The sequence below is a fragment of the Pleurodeles waltl genome, chromosome 1_1, assembly GCF_031143425.1.
Source record: "Pleurodeles waltl isolate 20211129_DDA chromosome 1_1, aPleWal1.hap1.20221129, whole genome shotgun sequence".
In the NCBI taxonomy this organism is placed as follows: domain Eukaryota; kingdom Metazoa; phylum Chordata; class Amphibia; order Caudata; family Salamandridae; genus Pleurodeles; species Pleurodeles waltl.
The window spans coordinates 593,050,435-593,075,405 of record NC_090436.1 but is presented as its reverse complement, the minus strand read 5'-3'; positions in this window follow the sequence as shown (position 1 = coordinate 593,075,405).

Here is a 24,971-nt window from a genome sequence, read left to right as displayed (position 1 = left end):
CCAAAGAATATGGGCAAAAAATAATTAGTTTGATATTCAATTTGTGTCATTTATCTAATTTCGCCATAGAATGTGACCCTTTCTGAAGTTTGTTTTCATTACAGATTAGTGTGCCCTGTGATATGGTTTGTGTTCGACATTCAAATGTGTCTCGTGTTTGGTTTTCAGTGTTTGACTAAATGATCTGGGGTGTTAATATTTAGGGACATATTTACAAACCCCTTGAGCTGCTAGTGAATCAATTTTTTCGACAGTCCGGAGGGTCATAGTGCCCGGCCTTCCATGATCTCGTAGATACAGTGTAAGGCAACGCAGTGTGTTGCTGCATTGCCTTACACTGCGTCAGGGGGTGTTCCATGGGTATTAGAATGGGTTTTCCCACGCAAAACTCATGGATTTGATGCATCTCCAGATTTACAAGGATCTGTAAACCTAAGAATGCATCAAAATCTTAATGCTACGTCTCCCAAGGTCAGGAGCCGCAAGGGGAAATACCTTTGTTTCTCCTTGTTTTTTCCTCTTTCTATGTGTGCTGCATTGTGCAGCACACATAGAAAGAAGAAAATGCCTCCATGGATTGTTTTTTTTGCAGGATGGTGCCACTTCCTGCACAAAACAATCCTGTATGCAATGCAGGCGCCCTTGCAGCGTGGTGCAAGGGTGCCTGCTTGGGTACTAGGCAGCAAATTGGGTGCCAGTCCAGGGGGAAAGGACAGAAATGCACTGTATCTTGTAAATACAGTGCATTTCTGTCCTTTCAAATTTAAGTAGTACTTGTGGTGCTGCCCTAGGCCAGCTTGTTGTAAATATGCCCCTTAGTGTCTTATGGTGTGGCACAAAGGCTGGATCATTGACTGGAGTATTTTTGGTTTGTAAAATGCCTTTCGCCTATCATTTGTTATGTGCTGTGTCCTGTTTTTGCTGCTGTACCATTAGTCTTCTTGCGGCATTGAGTGTATGTATGCAGAGTGTCTTGTATAATGTGTTTTGCTTGATGTTTATGTGTGTTGTGTTTTGAGGGCAAGTGCTGTTGGGAGACAAGCATTGAGGTGTTTTGTGTTACATACTGTATTGGATAATTAGATATTGCATTTTTTAGGCAAGTGCTCTTTGGTTCTTTGTGATGGATAAGCTAAGGCATTTTGGTGCTCTGTTGGTTGAACAAAGGATGTTCAGTTAATGTGTACTGCTGGATGTTTGCATGGCAGTTCTTGGAGATGCTTGCACTAGGGAACAACTTTACAGCTGTCTATAAGGCATATATGTGCTAAATTGGATGTAAAGTGTTTTATTAGATGTAGCACTATGAATCAGTTGTAATGCAAAAGATTAAAAAAAGCTTTACATATAAATGCATTTATCATATTGTTTAGATAAAATAATATATTGACAAAATTAGTACATATGTTACTAAAAGGGAATGTTTCTTTTGTATGATAACATCCATTTTTAGACTGATGCTGCTAGTTTTTGGTCTTTGTCTCTTGGGATCCTGCTAATCAGACCGCAGTGCACGTTCGCTGACCCTGAAAAACCATTACAATTTTCCATTTAACTTATCTATAAATCCATCGATATGGTACCCAGTGTACTCAGGGCCTGTATGTTAAATGTCACAAGGGTACTGCAGCACTTGTTCTGCCACTACTAAAGGGGCCATGTAAAGCATGACCCTAGGCCTGCCACAGCAGCTTAACTGGGATTTAGAACTGACAATTTGATTTAGAAAAATTACCCTTTGGCTAGACTTAAACCTTTTTGTTAATACTTTTAAGTCACCCCTAAAGTAGGAATTGCATTCCAATAGGGCAGGGTGCACAGGAATTAAAATGTAGGGCATATGTCCTTACTTTTTGCATGTCCTGACAGTGAAAAATTGCAAAATATTTTTTTCATTTTGACAAGGCCAGCTCTCACATGGAAAAGCTCTGAGTTACATTATACCAATTTATAGTGCATAACTTCTGTTTGGTACTAGCTCAGAAAATGATTCAATTACTTTTTTAATAGTAATCCAACCTAATGGTAAAGTCAGATTTTCAATTACTATTTTTAAAATGCTACTTTTACAAAGTTGGCATTTTCCTACCTAAATGGTTGGGGAGTGGCCGAGTGCTTCCTGTACCTATAAACTGGCACTGTAAATAAATGTGGCACCCTCAGTACCCCCTTCCGAACATACCTGGACTCGTGGAAGACAGAAGAAGGACTGCACTTGCTGTTGACTCATCGAGAGAGATCGAGAGCGATCCCAAGGGCTGGATCCGCTCCTATTTGTACACAAGCCTGAGAAGTAGACTCCAACAGTTATTTGGCTGACCTCCTGTTAAGCCACAAGGACACTATACTGCAAAAAGCCCACCTTCCTGATGAGCAAAGTTGTCTAGTTCCAACTGAACCTTCCCTGGACCCTGCTGGTGGTTTGCCCTCATTTGAGTCTTGATCCCCCTGTGGTGTCCCGAAGGTCCTGGGAACTTTAGATAGCTGTCAGTATACTCATCCTGGCTAACCCTAAAAGCTGGGACTTAGAATTGTTATTAATAATTTTTGCCTGGATAACCAACAGAAGACTGGTATCATCCTGCCAATTCAATCCTACAAATGTCCACTGACACTGGGCCAAAGATTCAGGTTCCTCCCACTCAGATTTTTCCTGCAACAGACAATCCCTTTCAGGGGGATGTCTTGAAGAAGGTATCCAGCCTCGTGAAGCCCTGAGCTACAGATTGCAGTCTTGCCCTGTTAGAGAAATTCCAACTCAAAAAATATAACTAAGTCCAAATACAGGACTCTTCACCAGGTGAAGGTGCCAAAAGTGTCCAGCCAGCGAGGAACGTTCATTGGGTGTCAATTTTGAATTCCTACTGTTCTGAGTATTCCCACCAAAATCAATGGCTTCACCAGGACTTCATCTAGATCGCTATCTAGGCTTCTGGAACCCATTTCAGCCACATCCTGGTGCCTTGGCCCCATGAAGATTTTAGACTTCCATTTCAGAGACTAGGAGAAAAATCTATATTTCAGTGAATGGCCCATAGTCCTGCCAGAGGGACGAAGTAGATTACTCCGCCCCTTGTATGAAGTGACCACCCAGCAACTTTATAAATGACTGCCAAGCGGGTGGTCATTTATAGAGCATTGGCAGGAACCACCTTCATAACGGCACCTGTCAATGCATATCGCTGTTTGGTGCAGGCTTGTCACAACCCTGCACCAAACAGTTTTAATTTTTGTATTCTGAAAAAGAAAATCCCCAAATGGGATTTATTTTTTTTAAATAAAAAAATAATCTTCCTCCCCTCACCACGGAAATCATCCCCGTGGCAGGGGGAGCATTATTTAGATTCCACTGTCCCTCACCACCGGTGACGAAGTAGTCACCACCTAGCTAAACCTATGGTCCGCCCACAAACAAATTGTGGGTTGGATCATTATTTTGGCAGTGTAATTGGAAAGCAAATCTGGCCTATGTATCTGACCTGCTCTGTATCATGGTCAGCATTAACTTATGACTTTGACCCCATCTTGTGTGACCAGTTGCCAGCTGTTGGTGGGCTGTGCTTTCTAAAATTCAAACTTTAAAAATGCATCTTCTCAGTTCCTCTTATTGGATTTTTGTTGTTTTTCTGTCTATTTGCTCATAAAAATGTTTTATAAACTGAATTGTTTTGGTATACATGTTTTACATATTGCACCATAAGTTGAGCTCTGGTTTATATTCCTGAGACCTAACTGGTCCAGATATGGAATTGTGGCATTATTACTTGGTGAAGACTCACACCCCTCCAACTAATCATCCACATTCTTGCAGTTACCAACTCTTTCTTATGACAAAGGTAAAATTAGACAAGCATCTAGTGCTGTCATACACTGATATACCTTGACTGCTGATGAATCAAAACTGGATCTTAACTCATGTCAGGTGATGAACCATAAGTGTTCCAAGTACAGTCAATGCAGTTAGGTGAAATGATGGAGTAGGTGTAGGGCCCTGTTTTTTTCCTATTACAAGGCAGAGGAAACGCACTGTAGGGACCATTATTAGGCCTGGGTGTAAGGAGAATGTGTATGATTCTTAGAAAAGGCAAAGGGACAATGGACACCACGGGAAAGAGTAGGCTGCCCTCTGCATACCTTAGCAAACGTTTAGTTGGTGGCCAGATTGCAGGGCACACACATGGAAAATAATTGAAAAAGCAGAATTGGAGAAGTCTACAAGAAACGTGACCTATTAGAATTGAACAGAATGATAAATTATAAAAACTAAATAGCACGTAGGGCAAGGGCAGAGAGATGAATGAAGAGTTTCAAAAGAAGCAAAGTGTATCTCGTCTGGGACAAAATACACTGGATGACCAGGGCCAGAAAGAACTAAGTTTCCCAGTGACTGTTGGAAAATGGGTTATTGGTAAGGGCAGGTAGGTACCTACACCTAGCAACAAGCCACTAACCTCCACTTAGGTCCAGTTAGGTCTCAGTAAATTAACCCCAGCTCAACCCTTGGTAGCTTGGCAACGAGCGTCAAGGCTTAACTTAGGAGACAGAGTGTAAAGCATTCAAATATCACAAAACAGTAATTAAATAAAACACAGGAAACAGTTTAAAAATCCAAAACCAATTTATAAAAATAGTTTATATTTTTATCTTTAAAATGACACAAAAACGAATAAAATCGGATAAGGGGAACCGGAGATATGAATTTTTAAAGAATTATTATTTTTCTAGCGCTTAGAAACAAAAAGCGCCAATCGGGTCATCTGGTTGCACCTCGACCGGGGCAAAGTCAAACTTTCAGGCCGACCGCGATGGAGCCCTGCTCGGCTACAGGTCGCGGGAGGCCTCGGTTAAAAAGTTACCTTCTGACTTAGTCTTTATTTTGAAGATTTTCTTCAGCGGGACAAACCTGCCAGTCCTATCCGACCTCCTGGAGCCCTTCTCCGGATACGCGATGCTGGATTCCTCGGTGGAGATTTTTACCTTCGGACTTAGTCGTTTTTTCGAGGTGAAAATCCTTCGACCGGGGTAAACCTGGATCTTGATCCGATGTCCATGGAGCCCTTCTCGGATACGATGGCTGGGAGGTCCCGGTCAACTTTTTACCTTCGGACTTAGTCTCTTTTTCAGAGATTTTTCTTTACCGGGACGAACCACCAAATCAGGCAGAGTCGCGGTTGAGGCAAGCCGGCTAGAATTTCTGCGGCGGGTCGGTCCCTCTATGGAGCTTTTTTACAAAAATTCTCAAAGCTTCACCCAGATGTTCTTTTAAGGTTATTTTGGGGTCCACAGCTCACCCCAAGGGTCCAGAAGTTCTGAGATGGTCCTTGGGAGGTGCGGACTACCACTCCCAGAATGCACCTGGCGCAAACTCCTTTTTGGCCACTGGACAGTGGTCAGCTGGTCACTTTCTTCAGGAGTTGCTGCAGGGGACTCTGGATAGCAATTTTTCACCTGTAGCAAACAGGGAGTCCCTCCTTGAACCAGTTGAAGCCAGGCAAAGTCCTTCTTGTGGTGAAGCCCAAGTGTGCAGCTGGTGCAGTCCTTCTGAGTGCAGGTTACAGGTGCAGGCCAGGGGTCCAGCAGGGCAGTCCTTCTTCTCCTTTAGTTCTTTTCTTGTTGAAATCTGGTGGGGATCTGAGGTGTGGGTGCAGGTCTGCCAGTTTTATCCTTGCTCCTGGGTGAAAAGCAGGGGGGTCCTGGTTCTCCAATCAGGTACAGGGTCGTCCCCCTGTGATGACCACTTCCTGGGAAGTGTGGCAAAAATCCATCCCAGAAGGCAACATTCTCTAAAAATCCAACATGGCTGAATCTGATTTTTGGAGGTTACATCTGGCTGAGCCCACCCACTGGTGTGGCTAAAAATCATAAACACACCCCTCTCCTGCCCTCTCCTAATCTAATCAAGGGGGCACCTAGTTGTCTGGGGTTGCAGGATGTGGGGGTGTTGCTGGTTGCTCCAAATGTCCTTCTCTGCCTTTGAAGACCAGTTTGGCAGCCCTCCCCCTTCCTGCCTCACCATCTGCTGAGGGGAGATTCTCTCCCACAAGCACATTCCTTTGTGTGAAGCCAGGCCACTTCACACCTCATCAAGGCAGCTTGGCTAAGCTGCTGCAGGCTGGCCAATCAGAGCACAGCAGCAAAAACAATGCAGGGCTGAAATTGGCAACTTTTTAGGTAAAGTCTAAAACTTTTTACCTGAACAAGTTATATTAAATCCCACAACTGGAAGTTGTGGGATTTATTACAACAATTAATTTGATACCAAATTCTTGGTATGCATCTTTTAAGGAGACTTTAAAATTTAAACAAAGACTCCCCATTCTAGCCTATGAAGGCCATTTACTACAATGAGGGGAAAACAAATTTGGCTGTTTTTACCTCACCAGGGCTTATAAAACTATTTTTATAAAGTCCCTGCTTATAGTTACATGGCACCCAGCCCTAGGGGCACATAGGGCACACCTTAGGGGTGACTTATATGTAAAAATAAGGTAGTTTAAGACTTTGGAACTACTTTTAATTCCAAAGTCGAATTTGCATATAACTTTAATTTAAAAGCAGCCAGCAAGGCAGGCCTGCCTTTAAAATGATACTGGGCACCTCAGCAGTGCACTTATGGGTGCACTACCTATGCTGTGGTCCCTAAACCTACATGCCCTACCATATACTAGGGACTTATAGGTAGGTTAACTTAGCCAATTATAATTAGCCTAATTTGCATATTGATTTTACACAGAGCACAGGCCCTGGGACTGGTTAGCAGTACCCAGGGCACCATCAGAGTCAGGAAAACACCACCATAAAGTGGAAAATGGGGGCAAAAAGTTAGGGGGCCTCTGCAATCAGCCCTGTTTTCTCACAGTGACATAAAGGCATCTGACAATCCTAACAGTCTATACTCCTGTCAAAGTCTAGAATACGAAAATGATACCCTACATTGGTTTCCACAGTGTAAAAGACTGGCCAATGTGCAGAGCATGCACCTGACAGCACTAAAGCTCACCACAAGCAAAATATATGTGAAACAGGCAGATTGACTATCATACAGGCTGAACCATCACCAAAATGAGGCCTAGAACCTCCCTGGTGAAGAGAAAAGTGTACATCTTCCAACTAACCTGATGATAGCAGCTGGGGGTCCCCTCCTTTATATTGTCCTCTCTCAGGAAAGAAGTTGTTAAAAGAGAAGTTGATGGGAGGAGGGTTCAGCTACATAAAACGGGAGCTAGCATTTACATTGCGCAGGCCCACATAACCACCGATAGAAGAGATAACCTGCAGTAGATTAATTTTAAAACCATCAATCCAGTTGCTAAAGATCAGGAAGTAGATCCACATATGCCTTACTTGTACATGTGATTAGCTTTGAGGCAGACAGTCATGATGTACGATGAGAAAGGGGCTAGTGTGCATGTGGACCCATACAAACAATCTTCTCTGTAACCTACTCAGAAGATGAGAGGGAGAAGCAAAACCAGCAATAGCATCTTGAAGACATTAAAACTCAGTAGTCGCACAATAAGCAGGCACCCAATGAAAAATGGTTAAGGCTTTTCTCCAGAAAGATACATATAATGCATTGTAGGTCAATGCTTCTCTGCAAAGGCACCAATGCACATAGATAAGTGGTTAGAGGGGACGGGTGACACTTCTTTACAGCAGAATAGTGTTAACTGTCCTGGTTGCTGTCATAATGGATGTAAAGCAGCGTTTCCCAAACTGTGGGTCCAGACCCACTGGTAGGTAGTGAGCCGATTTTTGGTGGGTCTCCAAAGTCCAAGCAATAAATAAAGATACCTTCTTTAAATTCTGTATTTATCTTGTCATATTTCATACCCTTCAGAGACAGAGGTCAAGTGTCAGTCTATGTATTCTGACAAATTGCTGCTTATTATTTTACCAAGGCTTGGTGTTTACAAATCCTTCTTATCTTGCTGAGGTACAGAGAGGGTGAAAGGAAAGGATGAAGGATATCATTCTTTGTAACACAGATCAAAATGTAAAGTCCTGTAAATGAACTGTACACTTTCAGCTGTAAGGAAAGCAAAAATGAAGCACATTATTTTGTAATTCTGAAGTGTGATTGAAACAAAGATATTATTAGGGTCAAAAGATATCAAGATACTTTTATTTGCTGATACAGAAATTATAAATATTCACTGAAACCTGATTTCCACAAATTACCATTTGCATGCAATATAGATTTATCGGAACTGTATGTCTGTGCAATATACTGGCCATTTCAACGGAAAATGGCCTGTCTGTAAATCACTGTGCTCTACCACACACTGCTTTAGTCATAGAGCAAATTGGTCCATCTAATGCCCGTTAAAGCTCCGTGGGTTGCAAAAGTTTGTTCTAAAAATTGAATTGTGGTTCTAAAAAGTTTAGGAACCAATGAATAGAGAGCGTGTGTGTTGAGCAGTTCTATGTAATGTTTGAATTAATGTGTTCCTCTGAAATAAATGCATCCACAAATAAGTGCAACAGATTCTGTAAAATGTATGCAATGTTAAAGCAGGTATTGGTATGGTTCAAATGCTCCTTGTAGGGGGTAAAGATACTCCATCAGTTTCAAGCAGATAGTCTTTCTGCTTAGTAACCAATGTTGTCTGTTTCTGCAGGGTGATGTGTGGATTTATGACACCTAGGCCCTGATTTATACTTTTTACTCCAAAACTGCTCATACGCAGTTTTGCAGCAAAAAGTATAGCACTGGCTCACGCCATTCCACAATGTCAGATGGGTGCTATGTTAAAGGAATGGCGCAAGCCAGGGCTAAACGTGGGCTAGCGTCTTAGAAAAATATGTTATCCAGGTGGCGGTAGGGAAGGAGGGGGTTATACGTCAAAAAATTATGCTAGCCTCGTTAGAGGCAAAAGAATGCCTTTCACCAGACTAGCACCATTTCCTAGCGCACAACCACTAAAAACAGGATTCCTGTCTTAGGAAAGACAGGAGTCATGCCCACCACCCCAATGGCCAGCACAGGGGACAAGTGTCCCCTAGGCATGGCCATTGCACCCTGTACCATGCAGGGGGCTCCAAATTAGGGCACCGATGGCACTTAGAAAAAAAATAAAAAATACTTACCTATACTTACCCTACTCATCCCCTTGTGTCCCTTTAGTGTGGGTGGGGTTGTTCCTGGGGCTTGGAGAGGGTACCTGTGGACCCATTCCATGGTATTTAACCATGGAAATTCTTCCACAGATCCCCTAATGCCTGATCTGACCCAGGCATTAAATAATGGTGCAAAGAAAGCTTTGCACCATTATTGAGCCCTCCTCCCTCCTGTTTGTCATTTTAGTATGGGGAGATAAATATGGGGCTATGAGGATAGCACGTTTTTTAGATGAGAACGCCTACCTTGCATCTCATTGATGCAAGGTAGGTGCATACATCCAAATAAAGGTGCAAACTCCTATATTTTGACACAAGATGTGTCTAACGTCAAAATATAAATATGGAGTTAGGTTTGCGCTGAATTTGCATTAAAAAAATGATGCAAATTCGGCGCAATTGAAGTATAAATATGGGCCTAGTGCATTTTTTACAAAAATCCGTTTACTTGCTTTGTTGATGCAAAGACCTAACTTGCAATGGACAAAAGTGTTTTGTGATTCAGAACTACATTTACAAATAGCAATGGTAAGAGTGCCATACCGTGGAAGTGTTTCCTTTCCCTTTCACCTCACAATAGTATGTACAAATATTTTGCATTCACAAAACATTAAGGGGCTTACTTATGAGGGGTTTGAAACATGCTTGTACCACACAATGTAGCTCAAACCAGTAAGTCATATTTCTGAAGCCACTTAATGTGGCTTTGAGTCTCTTCAAAATTATGAATCAAGGCATCCCTGTCTTGCCTTACTCTGCAATAGGGAGGCATTCTATGGGTTTTGCATGGGTATTCCCATGCAACACCCATGGTTTTTGATGCATTCCTAGACTTACCAGCCCTGGTTAATCTGGAAATGTGCTAAAATTCTACGCCTCCACAGGTGAGGCGTAGCAAGGAAAAATATCTCTTTATTTCTCTTCATTTTTTCCTCTTTTTATGTGTGCTTCCTTTTTCTATGGGTGCCCCTTCCTGCACAAAAACAATCCTGCATGCAATGAAGACACCCTTAAACTATGGTGGAAGGGTGCCTGCATTAGTGCTAGGCAGCCAAAAGAGCGCCAGCCCAATGTGAAAGGACAGGAATGCATCATATTGGATAAATACAGCACATTCCTACCCTTTACCTATGACTCAAGGCAGCTCAACAAGGTGGCTTGCTGCACTGCCCTGTACTACACAGCCCATAAACTTGGGCCTAAATGATTGCCAACTGCAGTGGACAAATGGTAACCATTTTCAAAGTGTGATCTGTCATTAGCTGATAGCTGCTAATGTGTATGTACAGGCTAGGTGCATGAAGGGGTGCAAATACTCATCCTTCAGTCCACTAAATGCTCTCCCAACGTCTGTTCATAATGTGCTAGTTTTGTTGCATTGTGACCATTGTCGCTTTAGGGGAAATGAGTCACAATTTTGCCACATTACAAATGTGAATGCTGGGATGAAAGTCTTCTGTTCAATGAAGGTCCGTTTCTGAGTATTAGCAACTGTTTGCAATGAAGCAGAGATGTTTTAAGGCATGGGGAGAGTGGTCTCTGGCCAGGGCCTAAGCCATTTAATGGGCCTCCTGATAAAGCCAGCTCTGTTCTACAGAATCATACTCTGATGACCTTAGCAACTCTCAAACAGATTGTTTCAAATATTGTTTTCCTTTTAATGTGGGTGATGTATGAGAGTCTATTACATTTTGCAGAGAAATGCTATGTTTGTTTCATGCAGCATTCATAAAAAGTGTCTTTTATATCAAAACATGACCTCATATGGGAAGTGGGAGGGGGTCACAGAGACCACTGGCTGTAATTTTTTGTGAGCAGCTCCTGTATTACAATATTGAAAACACATGTCACTCTCCCTAAATATTAGGTGTAAACACATTTAGAATATGGATGTGCCTAAGCACTGTCAGTGACCTGGTCAAAGAAGGCATCAAAGAGCTGAAATTGGATGATAAGTTCAAAGCTCTCAGGGTCCCTCAAATTACATTTGGCCCAGGGCCCCAAATGTCCTTAAAATGTCCATGTCTACAGGTCAAATCCTGTCACAGTATCAATTGGGCCTTTCTTGTGAACAGACCCCTGGCACTGCGAGGGTTTCAACTATGTGTTGCATCACAAAGAATGAGGTGGGTCGCTGCTGCTTTTTCCATCAAGGCTGCTGTTCTTTGCTGCTGACAGCAAAATGAGTGGCAGGTTCTTTGACAGCTAGTAAAAGGTGTGTGGTCTAGATTGCCCCAATGTGCTAGCTTTGAGTTGTATTTTAATTGCTTTGTCTTTATGGCACTGTGTATTGATACTTTTTATTGTGAGACTAGGAGTGAAACCCACAGTGCAACACAGTTAGAGTTGCTGTACTGTGATAAAACGTGTTTCTATGACCTTCTGCAGACATGTGTGATACAATCAAACAAGGACCTCATGAACCTTCACACGTGTCACTGAACCAGCAAAAACTAGACATTTTAACAGTCCTTTGTAGATACACAAATGAGGAAAAAATGTAATTATCGTTAATGTACACCATAATGCAAATATGCTGAAAAACACGACCAAGAACCCCTATTGAGCATTCCAAAGCATCTCCTGGCTGGTACACTGACATTGTAATATAGAGAAGATAGGGCACCCATCGAGACTGAAAAAGAGATATGAAAGCAGTAAATCAATCGGCACAGAGGAAAGCAGTCCCCACACCAATGGGGAATCCAGTCCACGTGACTAGTGTCCACTAGGTAACAGCATCCCTGAGAAAGCTACAGAAGGTATACATGGGACTAGGCCTGCCAGACTGCAACAGAGAGGAAGTGAAAGATAAATAATGATGAGATTGTCAGGGCATGGAAACAAATGGGGCAGACAACCCATACTTTGGTGAAGCATTGAGAAGTGCACCTTGCGAGGAAACATCCAAAGGAAACATCCAGGGTTCCAACGCTTATGGAGTGTTGAGACTAACCATTGATCCAGCAGTGGACCCTATCTCTAAATCTGAGGTCCGATTAATTTCTCTTCTCTGTTCCAAAGGATGAGGAGACAATGCATCAAATTATTAAAATTATTTCAAGTGTAACTCAATAGTCACACATTCAATCCCAGTGAGCAATTTATAGTTCAAAGGGCTTTATTTGAGACTTAAAATCAAAATTACATAAATGAGTCTCAAAATCATAATATAAATGTATGGAATCCAAGTTTTCCTGCCTAACCATTTGATCTAAAATCCTAACTAGGCTAATATTCTATGGGTTCAGGAAAGTGGTCAGCACAACAGAACATCTGCAGAAGTTTCCATCAAGAGAAGGATGATGACCTGAAGCCAGGTGGAAATTAAAGTTCAAGGGATGTATCTCAGTGAGGTCCGCTCTCTGCTGAAGACAGAGGGAATCTAAATCTCACCACTAAATATACCATGCTTAAATCTTGATTCTTCCAAGGGTGAATACCTTTCCCAGTTCAAAAACATAGTCACAAATCACAAGTTGCTAATTGACACTTTAGCCTTCTGAAGTTTCCAGCATCAATTTGGTACACCCTCAAGCTTTAGAATTTCAGAAGTGTTACAGCTGCCAACCCAGGATACTCATCCCGTCCTCAATAAGTGTTCTTCCAGGCTTTTCTTATCCTCTGAAACATCGAGCTCCCTATTAACTCGGTCTCAAATCCTGACACCTACAGCTTTAGAAAAAAACATCAAAAAGCAAACTTCATATTGAAGGTTAGCGCACGGGAAAAATATGTATGGGCCTTCACTCTGGCCAAACTAATTAACCATGAACACGCTTTGGGGTTGAATAACTTCTATACGTCTCTTATGTCAAATACATAGGGGGTGATTTTAACCTTGGCGGACGGCGGAGGCCGTCCGCCAAGGTACCGCCGTGAAATGACCGCACCGCGGTCAAAAGACCGCGGCGGCCATTTAAACATTTCCGCTGGGCCGGCGGGCGCTCTCCGAAAGAGCGCCCGCCGGCCCAGCAGAAATGCCCCTGCAACGAGGACGCCGGCTCAGAATTGAGCTGGCGTAGTTGCAGGGGTGCGACGGGTGCAGTTGCACCCGTCGCGTATTTCAGTGTCTGCAAAGCAGACACTGAAATACTTTGCGGGGCCCTCTTACGGGGGCCCCTGCAGTGCCCATGCCATTGGCATGGGCACTGCAGGGGCCCCCAGGGGCCCCGCGGCACCCCCTACCGCCATCCTGTTCATGGCGGGTTTCCCGCCATGAACAGGATGGCGGTAGGGGGTGTCTGAATCCCCATGGCGGCGGAGCGCGCTCCGCCGCCATGGAGGATTCAATGGGGCAGCGGTAAACCGGCGGGAGACCGCCGGTTTACCCTTTCTGACCGCGGCTGAACCGCCGCAGTCAGAATGCCCTCGGGAGCACCGCCAGCCTGTTGGCGGTGCTCCCGTGGTCGGTGACCCTGGCGGTCACCGGCCGCCAGGGTCAGAATGACCCCCATAATGATTATAAAGAATAGCATTTCTAAAATACTATATTATAAAAACATTCTTTGAAACGATGATAAAATATGGCATAAATGAAACATTGCATTCATCTGTGCACTTTACTCATATGTCTTACAGTGCACCATGTTTAAATGAAATCATTTCTTACATTAGGTAGAAAACATCCATCCCTTCATTTCATGTTTTAAGAGGCGTAATGGCACAGCCAGGTTACACTGTCTCAACCCTCCCTCTCATGCCTTTTAGAGTCAACATAAATACCTTTTAATCTTGATTGAGACTCTCTAAAACCTGGTTGTTTTGAACAAATTTCGCCTTGACCTCTCCAATGCTTCATAACATTTACACTGACTATCTTTCAATTCATTCTCGTCTGACTTCTCAGGATCTTCCTTGTCTGAAAGATGGTTATCCAACCAACAAAAATATTGTCACTGTTGATATAATCCACACTCTCAGCACACAACCTACAATTCCACTGCCCAAATTCCAAAACCACCTGCTATAGCAGAACATCCATCTCCAATTGCTTCCCATGCTTCAGTGGCTTCCAACTCCTTCAAATTCTTCATCAACCCTGAAATGTTCCAGATATACTTCTCCAAATCCTTACTTTTACCCGGAATAGAGGTATAACATTTTTGAACTTTCAGCATTCGACAGACTCCGCCTTCTTTTGTGAGAAACAAATCTAGCGCAAGCCAATTTTGTAAAACCATTGATCCTATTGCATCCATCTCAGTGTATACCAACAACAACAAGTTTGCTGTGCTGGTAGCCAATTTATCCACTATTGTAGACAGCATTCTAATCTACAGATCATTCCAAATAACTCCCACTGATGGAATCAATGCACCAAAATGATCTTCAACTATTTCTGCAGCACTAGCACCTCGTCTAGTTCTGGGTTCCATCTTCCACACAGGATCTTCAAGATGCTCCACATGATAGCTCTTTGGAAATACTATTGCTAGTTATCACATACTATGTCATCCTTTTGACAACTTGGAATATGCCTACTAGTCATAAATAAAATACACTCCAGGAATCACAGGATCCTTTAAGTCCAAAAACAATTTACTCTTTCCTCTGACATCAAAAACATACTCACAATCATTTTTCCTTATGAACTACTGATCTTTATAGCTCTCATCAAGGTGTGTGCACAACTTCCTTTTATGGTACAAGTCTAAAGTTAAAGCTGGTAAATTCCCTTGCACTTGATGTTCTGTTTTGTCTTTCTTCCATCTGTGTTGTGTTCCATGATCTTTATCTGTTTTGGATTTAGTTTCTAATTCCCACTTTTGGTCTTCCACTAAATAAAAAAAAATATTTTCTATTTCAGTCATTAAACAGGTCAGATTGTGTGTATGTACATATGCAGTGTCTGAATGTTTTAACAATACAAAATATTTTCCTGCAATTTCAGAACCATGAAAATACGGCTTCTTATTCAGCTGCTTAAACAAAGGAGCTTCTGGCAACACTTAGGGCCTCATTACGAGTTTGGTGTCAGGATGGTGGTCAGACTGCCGTATCACGAGTCATGTGGGCCTATGGAGCAAGGACCACTGTGGTCCCGCTGACAACCGCAGGCAGCACAGCCTGCCACTGTCACAAGGCAGCCTGGGGGAGACAGTGTTTCTACTGGACACATTATGAGGTTGTATACCGCCAATGTGACTGTGGTGGACCAACCACCACATCTCAGCAGGTAGAAATGGACAATATAAAGGGAGACACTAACCTGCAGGCAGCCTTGCACATCCAATGCCACCACGGAGCCCATTACACATGTCCTGCTTCTGATCATCGAAGAACCCCCAAATCAATTCTGCGGTGGACGGTACCGGCCGTAATTACACACACCTAGCTGTATCATTAACTTTAAACAGATTGTAGCTCTGTCATCCACATCATAAAGTCGGCACACCACAAGCATCAACTACATGTTACATCCAGTACTCAGTCCAAAACATACATTAAGATGGACACATCCACTGCCACAATATACCCCTTTTGGACAGCCCACCCACGCTGTACTGCAACACTACACAAAAACACACGACCACACATCTCAGACACAGGGATAGTGAAGCCTACAGAACATTGTCTCACACATCACTAATGACACACAAAATCACATATATCAATACAACTCACAAACTGACATTCCACTCTGACCAGGGGCTGTTATCACAAAAAACACACATATGTATCGATGTGGCATGAAAAAAAATCAACAATACTTTTAAACACCCCTGCAATGGACACACATATCACACAAATCATAGCACAATGGAAGGACCATGGAATGCACAATGCACAGAGAGACTAATAGACAAGGAGCACTATGCTACCAATACCTGAACAATAGTGATGGGGCCATCAGAAACACGTAGGGAAGGAGGCTGCATTGGGACACATATCACGTTGCGCATCCCCCCAAACAACATGTGCACAGGAACTAGCCGTACATGTGTCTCAGAGACAAACAGTACTAGACCCAAATATCATGCCCATCTGCACAATATGGATGTGCAGAAATCAAAGCATATGCAACTCCAACTGCAGGAGACATACATCTACATAAAGAAGCTGCAAGGTACACACATCTAAAAGGACACACGCACAGTCAATTGCAAACAGAGGTAGCAGAACTGAAAACATTCCTTGTCTGCACAAACAAAACTCAAGGTGACATAAATTAGATCAAAACATAAGCCATATGAGGGGGACAAGTCTGACACTGTACATGCCTACATTGAACAAGACAACATTATATACTTACCATAACAAACAGTACACAATGCCATGACACCACCATTGCATTTACACCCCCATAGCCATACACACAACATATACACTTGTCTTTGGGGACACCAGCACTGCTCACAAAGTCACATACTGCAAATTGTAGCACATGGATCAGCAAATAGGCTGAAACACACACAACTGTAGGCATAAAACACAAGTTACTCAGGAACAACATAAAAGTAGAAAAGGAATTTGAGGACAAATGTATACCCAAATACAACTGTTTGGGTTTATTTTTCATGAAAATGTAAACTGTCCAAGGCCATGGTCAGTTGATGATTAATTGTTCATGCACATCACTGTGCTCAGACTTGACTCCTTCACAGCCAGGGATCCTCAAAAGGAATGGGCATTAAAGGTGCAGGCAGGCACCTCAGGGATTATATAGGTGGGTCAGATTTGGGAGGGGGGTTTGGGCTTAGGCCTGGGAGGAGTGGTCTTTTTGGGAGGGGTGACTTTCTTCTTGGGGAAGAGGTATTGGTACTTGCAAGTGGGCTGGGGAGGCCTTAGAGGTAGAAGGGATGGGTTGAGAGCTGGGTGTATGCCGGGGGTAGAGGCAACAGAGCAAATCTTCAGGTCAAACAAAAATCTTTCTCAGGGACATGTGATGGTCATCAGAAGGGGGTTGGGATTTGGAGGTTGAGGGAGTGGTTGTAGGCTGTGCTGTTGTGGATGTTGTGGGTGCGTGCTTCTGGCAAGTATTCTTAAATGTGATATATGTCTTTTGGGTGGGTGAGTGAGTGAATTTGTGTGTCTTGGGGGTACGGAAGATGAAGGTGCTGGGGGATGGAGTGGTGGATGTGTGTGTCTGTTGGGGTGGTGACTGCAGGTATGGTGGATGTGGTGGATGTGGTGGGTGGATGTATGTGTGTCCGTTGTAATATCTGTGGGTATGGTGCTTATGGTAGATGTCTGGGTGTTTGCTAAGGTAGTGTCTGTAGGTATGATGGGTGTGGTGGGTGTGTCACTGACTGTTGGTGTGGTGCCTGTGGGTAGGCTGGATGTTGTATGTGTTATGGTGGGGGCAGTAGGGGTGTCCAGGGAAGTTGTGACTACTGTGTCTGTGGGTAGCTGTTGTTTGTGTGCATGCTGGTGTTTTTTGTGGTGCTTGTGTTCGTGTGTGCTCCTCTTGACTGTTTATATGCATGCCTGTAGATCTGTCTGTGTGCTTTGGATAGGTAGGGGAAGGAGGAATTTGGATTGGGAAGAGGGAGTTGGAAGGGGGACGGAAGGGTGGGGCGTGACTGGCTGCTATCAGTGAGGAGGCAAGAGCCTGAAAAGATCTCTGTAGGCCAGACTTTGAGCCATGAATGCCTTCCAGGAATGCATTGATTTGTTGTAGATGAGTAGCCAATCCCTGGATGACATTCACAATGGCTGAGTGACCCATTGAGATTGCTCTCATGAGGTAAATAGCCTCCTCACTAAGGGCAGCAGGAGTGATAAGGGCTGGGGTGGAGGTGCCTGCAGCAAATGAGACACCCACCCTCTTAAATGAGTGGGCATGGCCAACTAATTGGGGAGCAACAATGAGGGCGGTGATAGAACGGGGGTGGCAAACAAGGATGGTACAGGGGAATGCCCCAATGGGTCCAGCACCACTAGGGAGTGGCCACTGGAGTAAGATTCTGATGATGTTGAGGATGTAGATCTGATCTCCCCATGGCACTCCCCTCACCATCCAGGGCACTGGAACCCTCTATGTCAGTGGTATCTTGACCCGAGGTCCCATAGCCAGATGCTTCCCCACTGGGCTGTACCCCATCCCCTCCGATTGTTGCTACTGATGCTGTCAATATAAAGAGTAGGGTCTTCTCCTGTCCATGATCAAACTTGAACAACAGTGCTGATTAGTAAATCATACCATGATGTCAAGTAGGCCCCAGCACTAAATTCCACCTAAGTGGCCCTTTCATGAGCAATACCATATGACTCCACCGGACGTCGCCTTCATCACTGAGACCTGGATGAACGCCTCCTCGGCCCCCGACATCGCCATAGCCATCCCCGACGGCTACAAGATTTCAAGGAGAGACCGCACCAACCAAGTAGGTGGAGGAATCGCCATCGTCTTCAAGGACTCCATCAACGTCACCACCTCCACCGAAGACACCCCCCTCGCCGCCGAACACCTGCACTTCCAGATCCACACCGACCCCAGGACCACACTCAGAGGAACTCTCATCTACCGACCCCCTGGACCACGCGCCCTCTTCAGCGACTCCATCACTGACTTCATCTCCCCGCACGCCCTTGCCTCGCCGGACTACATCCTCCTCGGTGACCTCAACTTCCACCTGGAATAGAACAACGACCCCAACACCATTGCCCTGCTCGACAACCTCGACAACCTCGGCCTCAAGCAACTGGTGAGCACCCCCACAAACATCGCCGGACACACGCTAGACCCCATCTTCTCTGCCAGCAACCACGTATCCTTCAGCCACTCTTCCGCTATACACTGGACCGACCACAGATGTGTCCACTTCACCTTCCGACGCGAGACTCGCGACCTCCGCACACAACCCATCCCACGTCGACAGTGGAACAAAATCCCAGAGGAACAGCTTCTCTCCACGCTCAACGACAACCAACCCACCTTCTCCTCCGACCCCAACGACGCAGCCCTCAGCCTCACAAATTGGATCACCAACTGCGCAGACAACCTCGCTCCCCTCCGATGCCTCCCAAGACAGACCAACACCAAAAAACCTCTCTGGTTCACCGACACCCTTAAAGAATCAAAGAAAACCTGCCGCACCCTCGATAAAGCTTGGCGCAAGGACCACACCGCAGATAACATGACTGCCCTCAAGAACGCTACACGCGAACACCACCAACTGATCCGCGCCACCAAAAGAAATTTCTTCACAGACAGACTGGACAAAAACAGCCACAACAGCAGAGAACTCTTCAACATCGTCAAAGAGCTCTCCAACCCTAACGCCATCAAGCCCTCACAAGACCTCTGCAACTCCCTCGCCACCTTCTTCCATTGTAAGATCACCGACCTACACGACAGCTTCGGACACCAGACCCAGCCAACCACCACAGAACCTACAACCCCAGCCATCACCCTCAACGCCTGGACTCACATCAACACGGAAGAGACCAAAGCCACCATGAACTCCATCCACTCCGGTGCCCCCTCTAACCCCTGCCCACACTTCATTTTCAACAAAGCCGACGACATCATCGCCCGCACCTCCAGACCATCATCAACAGCTCGTTTTCATCTGCTACCTTCTCCGAGAGCTGGAAACACGCTGAAGTCAATGCCCTACTGAAAAAACCTACGGCGAACCCAAGCGACCTGAAGAACTTCCGCCCCATCTCGCTCCTCCCATTCCCTGCCAAAGTCATAGAGAAGACCGTCAACAAGCAACTTACCAACTTCCTTGAAGACAACAGCCTACTCGACCCCTCTCAGTCCGGATTCCGAGCCAATCACAGCACAGAAACCGCCCTCATCTCAGTCACAGACGACATCAGAACCCTGATGGACAACGGAGAAACAGTCGCCCTCATCCTCCTCGACCTCTCGGCTGCCTTCGACACCGTCTGCCACCGCACCCTAATAACCCACCTCCGCTCCACCGGGATCCAAGGACAGGCCCTGGACTGGATCACCTCCTTCCTCTCCAACCGCTCCCAAAGAGTCTACCTCCCACCTTTTTGCTCAGACCCCACCGAGATCATCTGCGGCGTCCCACAAGGCTCCTCGCTCAGCCCGACTCTCTTCAATGTCCACATGAGCCCCCTCGCCGACATCGTACGCAAACACAGCATCATCATCACCTCCTACGCCGACGACACTCAACTGATACTTTCCCTCACCAAGGACCCCACCAGCGCCAAGACCAACCTGCAAGATGGAATGAAAGATGTCGCAGATTGGATGAAACTCAACTGTCTGAAACTGAACTCAGACAAAATGGAAGTCCTCATCCTCGGAAACACCCCGACCGCCTGGGACGACTCCTGGTGGCCCACGGCCCTTGGCACCGCACCGACCCCCTCAGACCACGCACGCAACCTCGGTTTCATCTTGGACCCACTTCTCACCATAACCAAACAAGTCAACGCCGTATCATCCTCCTGCTTCCTCACCCTCCGCATGCTCCGAAAAATCTTCCGTTGGATCCCCGCCGACACCAGAAAGACCGTGACCCACGCCCTCGTCACGAGCCGCCTGGACTACGGCAACACCCTATACACAGGAACCACAGCTAAACTCCAGAAACGTCTGCAACGAATTCAAAACGCCTCTGCCCGCCTCATCCTCAACATACCCCGCAACAGCCACATCTCCGCCCACCTGAGACACCTGCACTGGCTTCCCGTCAACAAAAGGATTACCTTCCGACTCCTCACTCACGCACACAAAGCCCTCCACAACAAGGGACCCGAATACCTCAACCGCCGCCTCAGCTTCTGCACACCCACCCGTCCTCTTCGCTCCGCCAACCTCGCTCTCGCCGCCGTCCCTCACATCCGCCGCACCACGGCGGGTGGGAGGTCCTTCTCCTACCTGGCGGCCAAGACATGGAACTCCCTCCCCACCATCCTCAGGACCACCCAGGACCACTCCACTTTCCGGAGACTACTCAAGACCTGACTTTTCGAGCAGCAGTAACCCCTTCCCCCTAGCGCCTTGAGACCCGCACGGGTGAGTAGCGCGCTTTATAAATATTTATGATTTGATTTGATTTGATTACATGCCATCTGGATTATCAACAGTTGCCCACAGGAAATTCTGGATCTCAGACAACTACAATTGCATGGCTGAATCTGTGCAATCACAATAACCATTCAACAACTAGGAGACCTCATCACCCTCAAACCTTTGCCCCACGGAGCAGACCTCAGTCACATGTTGGTATACAGTAGAAAGCCAATGCAAAGTCCATTTCCACAGATCCCACACAAGGTCATACACACATCTATTTGTCACATACATAATGACCCAACAATAATAAATGATGCTCCAGCATTCAGCCTTGTTGATGAGAAAAGTACAATACTCTGGAGAAAGTGACATCGACAAACCCATGTCACACTGTAAACATATCAACAATGTACACTTCACCAAGTGATGTTTGTCCCATTAGAGTCAAGGAGGGAGTATTAATGTTACTCATATAGGTCACACATGTGGCATGGAAAAGAACACTGTAGACATCATGTCCAATATGTCAAGGGGAGATGTCCCCAAAATACACAACACAATAAATCAGCATGCCCTGGGTAAACACCACTAATGTCTTACACCCCTCACAATGACAATGAGTATTTGTGAAGAAGCCATTAGACCTTTGCATGTTGGAGAGACACAGAAGTTGCAAGGACTTGTGAAAGGCCCTCAACAGGTTGCCCAATGGGAAGCCACGTCACTGTCCCCATCTTGGTCATGCAAACCTATATGTCTGTCTGTGGATAAATGGCTGCATCAAAACACGTGTCCAAAACATATCTGCATCTCACTCCATGATGCACACCAACACTTAGGCTACGTACATTAACCATTACACATGCACAGTATTTTTCCACCTAGTGCCACATCAAGGTCAGCTATTCACATTATGGCTGTAAATTCTAGCCCTACCTGTCACGTCCCTCAATGCTCATGCAGTTGTACAAACCACATGACATACTATGACACATGAGGGAATGTGTCAGACAATACACCATGGTGACACACTCCAGTATGTGGCACAACCTGAAATGTAACCCTATTGTAAATGTTCAATTCTACAAACACTTTGCCATGCACATATATGTGAGGGAATACAGACCTCATCCCATCTAAATAGGAAAACCATGTATGAAACTGCAGCATACAAATGTTTTCTAAAGAGAAAGGGACACATCCTGACAAGAGACACAAGGAATGTTAGCAAGTGTGATGGCACATTGGACATTCCCCATTTACCAATGAAAAGTAGTAAACTATAGCTGCATCCAATGAACAATGTAAGCCCTGTCACATGTATGTTGGGCAGCTTCATGTTACAGGCTACAATGAGACACTTGCACACATACTACACTGAAGAAAACAAGCTTCTGAGTGGCAGATGCCAACATACACATTTACACAGACACATGGATGAGGACAATGATCCATTACCTACTTACCTCTGGCCTGGAACACTGAGGAGTAGTGGTATGTTGCAGAGAAAATGCAGACACTACAACAACAAACAGTACATGACTGATGACTGCACACAGCCATATGTGATCCTTGTAGAGCAAGTGGTTAGAGGATTTCACCCAGTTTTGTCCTAGGTCCCTGATACTATAGGCAATGCACATCAGTATAAAGCACATTACATGTCAACACAAACAATCTCTAATTTACTGTGTGACACATGGCTCATCCCTAATTGTCAATGGGAACAGTCAGAGCCTCAATCAATCACTTGGCAATGTGACAGTCAGGAATATGCCCTGTTCCCCCCCACTTGTGGCTTCTGTGCTGCCTTCAAACTCCCATCAAGCTCCAGATAGGGCACCGCCAGCATGCATGCCATTAGTGGGATCATAGTCCAACGGGCACCCTGCCCACATTGGTAGGAAAGCCCAAGATGGGCATCTATGAGCTTCCAGGCTCAGTATCTCAGGTCCTCCCACCTTGTTCTGCAGTGGGCGGTCCACCAGCTGTGGATGCCACAGGTCCGCACCTTCTTGGCAATGGCTATCCATAGCCCTCTCTTTTGATGGGCGTCGACCTGCATGGATGCAAAAGACAAATAAAGAGATCATGATCACAAGTTTATCACAAATGGTTGAATCACATGCATGCCAGTTACATCAAGCTTGAACTTGCCAAATTTGTCACGTGTGACACATGTAAGCCAATAAGTATAGGGCCATGACTACAGGCATACATTTCTCAATCTGCAGACAAACCCACCGCCCTGCTCAGGCCCTACAATGACTAGGCAGGCTTACTGACATCCTGTGGGACATGCTCTGGCAACCTGACTGAGATGTGTGCCTCTATAAAATACATCACACCTCTGTGGCTTCTGAGAGGCAGACTCCCTAGGCATGAATGGACCAACACACCAACACCCTGTGAGACTAACTCCTTGTATACAGTCCCTACAGGCTACTGCCAGAGTACAAACTCAAACATTATACATGGGTGACAATGAAGGGACTGGAATGGTGGGTACAGAAAGTGTCTAGCCTGTCCATGTGTGGACATTTGCAATTACAAATGCAGACTCATACCACTTCAAGGGGCGGGACTGTAGTTCTGTGTTATGTATACCTGTACCACAGATCACACTTTTGGTCATATGTGTCCATCCTACAGAGATAGCATCCACCAGACAAAGGCATGCATTGTTCAGTTTCTGCAAGTGACCAAGCTACTGAGTCACATATCATGGTCTCCCATGAATCAACACAATGTCTGCATCGTGGAAATATCAGTAATGCAATGAGGCTGTGCAGGACAAATATGACCTGTATGAAGGTGACAACGGGGCTGTAGGAGTAAGAGACCTGTCAGGAGTTGGAGGCACACATTGACAATGATGCTAAGGGCACATCTGTCACAGATCAGTAACCCACACCTATACCCATTCCCAATCTTATCAAGTGAATGAGGCATTCTGGGCATAATATTAGAACAGAGCCTCATATTGGCCGCATGACAGGACCTGCAGGGGTACAGAGAGTTAGCACAGTGCCACAGTTACATAGCCACAGTGACTCCCCCCAGCTTAGACTATGACCCATACTGGGGGATACATGTGACAGGCCCTGGTGTCTGCAGGCTGAGCAGACATAGCCTACAAGGCCCAACATTACCATTACTTCAATGAATTACAGTATATCATATAGCCAACAGCAAATTGGCATGTAGTGTGTATGCCAACCTGAAGGGCAGACAGAGTGATGACATGTCTTACAAACAAAAGTCTAGCAAGGGCAGATGTGTGAGGAAATGTCTGTGGCAACATACATATAGCTCACATTACTCATAACTGACAGCTACAGCATGCATACTTAGCTCATGCTGTCTTGCACATACATGTTGTCTCACATATACAACATTTATGAGAAATAGATGTCAGTGGATGGCTGTAATGTTACCTCACCTAGTTCTGTGCACCAAACATAAAGTGGGTCAGGGAACACCGAAAAACACACACACCACAATCTGAATGAACTCAACGTTGGGCTCTGGACACCAATACCTGCACATTGACTCTCCCATTGATGCCACACAGACTGCACATACAGGCACATGAGTATGCAGTCTGGCACACATGGGCACAATCAAGCCTGTGAGGAGGGAAAAGGTGGTAAAGTACAAAGAAAAATGTGCACAAGGTACTTACTTGCTTCTCTTGTGCACAATAGAGCTGTTCATACAAGGGTACGACCTCAGTCATCAGCCTTTCCAACTCCTCTGGTGAGAAGGCAGGGGCCCTGTCACCTGGTGGACATGGCATGATTGCTCCCAGATGCAGTACACAGCAGCTCAGTAGTGGAGGTGTAGCTAGCAGCAGTGTCAGGAGTCAAGTGAGGTATTTTACGGAACATGGCGGTCACGT